This window comes from Chrysochloris asiatica, unplaced genomic scaffold (genome assembly GCF_000296735.1).
Source record: "Chrysochloris asiatica unplaced genomic scaffold, ChrAsi1.0 scaffold00327, whole genome shotgun sequence".
Lineage (NCBI taxonomy): Eukaryota > Metazoa > Chordata > Mammalia > Afrosoricida > Chrysochloridae > Chrysochloris > Chrysochloris asiatica.
In genome coordinates, this window is record NW_006408845.1 from 526870 (window position 1) to 531533 (window position 4664).

Consider the following 4664-nt stretch of genomic DNA (forward strand, 5'->3'; position numbering starts at 1 on the left):
CTTTCTTGTCTTCTTAATGACTTTTCACTCTCTTCATGTATGATGTTCTTGATGTCATTCCACAACTCTTCTGGTCTTCGGTCTTTAGTGTCCAATGCATCAAATATATTCTTCAGATGATCTCTAAATTCAGGTGGGATAAATTCAAGGTCATATTTTGAACAGCAGTTAGCAACAACATATTTCACCAATGCTTTCAGTGCAGCTTGGAGTCTTCCTTCAGAATAATCAGTCCTTAAACAGATGATACCTCCTAAAATAGCCAACCAATTATTTTCCATACACTCTATGTATTCCTTCTATCTTCTTTTGATGTTTCCTGCATTTTTACATACGTTATTGTTAAATGCCATTGAATTGACTCCAACTCATAGCAACCCTGTATAGAGTTTCCGAGGAGCAGCCAATGAGTTTGAAATATTGACCTTGTGGTTAGCAGTCCAGCGCTTATCGTACAGTGCCACGCCAAGACTCCACATGTTGCTGTTGTTGGTAAGTGCTGCCAATCAGTTCCAACTCATTGCAACCTGTATAGGGTTTCCAAGGCTGTAAATTGTTGCAGGACTAGAAAGCCTCATCTTTCTTCCATGGAGCAACTGATGGGCTTGAAACACTGTCCTTGTGGTTTGCCGTCCAGTGCTTATCCAGCAGAGCCAAACAGAACCCTTCAATATCACAAATTAAGACTTGAATTTCTTTCTTCTATTCTTTCAGTTTGAGAAATGTCAAGCATGCTTTTTCCTTTGAGTTTTCTAACTCCATGTCTTTGCACGTTCATTTCAATATTTTGTTTTCTTGAGCTGTCCTTTGAAATATTCCATTCAGTTCTTTTAATTCATCATTTCTTCTTTTCAATTTAGCAACAGTACATTCAAGAATAAGTTTCACCAATGATTAAGTGCTTCCAAAAATTTACTTCACAAATGTGATGAAAGATAATTTTGTATTTCACATCCACACAAGGCCATAATTTACACACTAAACATAAAGATAAAAATAGCACAAAGCTTCTTACCTACTGAGGATAAGATTTTTCACTTAATTAATAAAAAACTAGGTCATTTTCTGAAAAGTATCACATACACATCAACCCATTGAGAAATTAAAATAAATTTTTTTTTTTTTTTTTTAATCCACTTGACAGCATTTGTTATAAGATCTTTTCACATTATTACTTGAATGTATTCTCAATCATAGCTTGGGATCCTTTGGTCAACTTACAGCTATATTTACATCAGATCACAACAAAAATTTACTTCTGATCAAAAATAAGATGTTTTTTTCTAAACACAACTGCCACTTTATCACATATAAAGTGCCTGTGTAAGCCCATTGCTTGTTTGTTTGTTTGTTTTTTTTTTTTGTGTGTGTGTTTTTATTATTATTATTATTATTGTGAATTATATGATAGTTGCATGGGAGAACATTAGCCTTACATTCATCTTATGGTATATCGTTTCATTGCCATGGCTACAATCCCCTCCATGCATCATCAACCAACCAAAGGGTATACCTTGCAAGCCTGCCCCTTGGTCTTCAGCACACAGCCCTTCTCCCTCTCTGGGTCTAGAGTCCCCAGCTGCTCCATCTCTCCATGTTAGTCATTGTCTCCACCTCCATCTCTGGCATCACTGTTTCTCTGGGTAGGGTCCTACACTCCGCTCCTAGACTGCAAAGTCAACCACTCCCCTCATTTTGTTACAAAACATTTACCTTTACATTTCCAACCCTCACAGTCAGTCCTAATAACAATTATATACTGTTGTACCACAAGAGACCTATCCACATCTCCTTTCATCAGCCCCGCCCAAACAGATTGGATACTAACTCAGTGGAGATTCTATATTCCTCCACACCCTCTAGATCTAGGTTCCCTCTTGAAAGCTTGTAAACCAGTCACTTCTTGCTTTTGTAGCCCCCTCTCCTCCACATTGTGTAGCCAATATCCAAGTTGCCCATCCCTGTCTACCCTGTGTACCGAGGGGGTGGGAATGATCCTCGCTATAAAGATTTGTTCCCTTTTTTGAGCTACTGCATCCATAGGTGTAGGTCAAGTTCATCAGATTGTATCAGATTATTCTTTTTTTCCTCTTCTTTCTTCTTCTTGTTGAGTTCGGATCATCCAGCCATTGAAGCCAAGTCTAGTGAGTATAATCTGCAAGTGCCGGTGTTCTTGTACATATCCATTTGCTTCTTATCAGCTGGGTGCTTCACTCTCCACTCTAGTTCTCTCTAGCTATGTCACTGGGCCAACCAGGTCTCCACCCGGGTTCACAGGAGTTTATTGAACATGGTTAGACTTAGCTCACAGCTTCATTGCTGTTTTGCCCTCACTTTCCCTTATCAGTGAACAACATGGTCACCAGTCAGACTGCATACCTGCTCGTGTATTCCCATTGAATCTTAGTCTTAGAAGGAGATTTGCCCTGAGGGGACCTGACCACTTGCCTTGATGTCTCCTGGGCAAGCAACTTGGTTGTTCTTGTAGTAGTCAGTTGGACTGCCATTATTGTTTTGTATTTTTCCTGTCAGGCTTTCTTTCAAGAAGTATTTTCTGTTCTTCTAGCCACTCCAGGTTGGTCTGCTTGTCCTTTCAAGTAGAGATTTCACACCGTAGAAGATTCTGGATGGGGTTCAGGATTCCACCTATGGTCTTATGCAATGCAGAGGCTCCACAGGAAGCCTCCTTCACTGTGAACCCATTGTTTTAAACTAATGTACATAAATAAATGGAAAGATTATGAAATGACTATGCTTATTTATTGAAAATCATTGTTTCCTGGTGTAATAATGATTTCTTTCTGAAATTTTAAATGAAAACTTGAATAACATATTTAAAAATAAATAAACCATGTTGTTGTTGCTGTTAAGTGCTGTGGAATTGGTTCTGACTCATAGCAACCTTGTATAGATTTTCCAAGGAGCAGCTGGTGAATTTGAACTACCAACCTTGTGTTTCAAACTGACCTTGAGTTCCAGTACTTACCCTACAGTGCCACACCAAGACTCCAAATACACCCTGTTGTTGTTGTTGTTAAGTGCCGTCGAGTCGGTTCCGACCCATAGCGACCCTATACAGGGTTTCCGAGGGTGTAAATCTTTACGGGAGTAGAAATCCTCATCTTTCTCCCGCGGAGCAGCTGGTAGTTTCGAACCGCTGACCTTAAGGTTCGCAGCCCGATTCGTAGCCACTACGCTACCCAGCAGTAAACCAGAGGTTAAAAAAAGTGATTAGGAAAGTTCTTTGACCCTTCATTTCTGTCAAAATGAATGTGAAAAAAAAAAAAAAAAAGTAGATCTAGGAATTCTTGGTAGTCAGTGGACTATGTTATTTTAACTGTGTAAGCAAATGTGTTTGTGTGCATACACTCATTACTAGGTAAGTGACTTAAAATATCTTTTACTGTTATTAAGCTCAAAGTTTGACCATTTTTCACTAAAATGGTTCATATAATATGGTTATAGATCTTGATGTAAAGCTTTGAATTGGCATACATTTTTTGTGACTTACCAGATAGCATTTTAGGTTTTGTGGCCCACTTACATACAAGTGTATCTTGTATGTACTTCTTTGTTTTATGTTAAACCCTTTTCAGATATTTTATTTTAAAACTTTTTTTTTAACAGTGAACATCCTTCTTAGCTCCTGAGCCATCAAAAATAGGCCTATGGAGTATTATTTTCTAATGTATTCTTTGAATCACCAACATCTCATAGAGCATATTGTAAGTTATTTCAGTAAATGTTTATTAAACCCAGTATCTCTGTTCTTATGATTCTGAAATAAGCAGACCTCATGTCCCCTTAGAAAGCATTTTTTTTTTATCCTACTTGATACGTGAACCCCACATTAGAAACTATTATCCAATCACTTGTGAGCATCTCCTGCTCAGGAGTCAGTGAAATTTTAGCGTGTAGAGATTTCATAAGCTCACTACATCTATCAACAGTCACACTTACATGTGCACACATGCACGTACAAACCTGCACCACTCAATTTGTCACAAGGTGGTGGCTTGTGTCTTGCTATGATGTTGGAAGTTATGTAATTAGTATTTTAAATATCAGCAGGGTCACCAATGGTATATAAATTTCAGTGGCTCTCCTAGATTAAGACAGACTAGGAAGATGAAGTGGACCATTTCTGAAAGGTTAACCACTGAAAACCTAATCAATAACAGCAGAATACTGTCTGATATAGTGCCAGATGACGAGTCCCTCACGTTGGAAGTCACTCAAAATATAATGGGGAAATAGCTGCCTCCTCACAGTAAATTAATCTTAATGACATGGATGAAACAAAAGTTGATGGTTCAAGCCCACTAGCCACTCTTTGAAAAAAGATGAGGTTTTCTTCTCCCACAGATTTAAAGCCTCAGAAATCCTATACAAGGTTGCTACAAGTTGGAACAGACTCAATGGCACTTAACAACAACAGCAACAACAATAGGGAAAATATTTAATAATACAGAAAGCATCAAAGGATGATGGAAGGAATACACAGAGTATTAAAATGAATCTGGCAGATGCACTATCATTTCAAGACATACCATATGATCAAGAACTGATGGTACTGAATGAAGAAGTTCAAGCTTCACTGAAGGCATCAGTGAAAGGCAAGACTCCAGGAATTGACTAAATACAAATTTAAATCTTTGAACAAA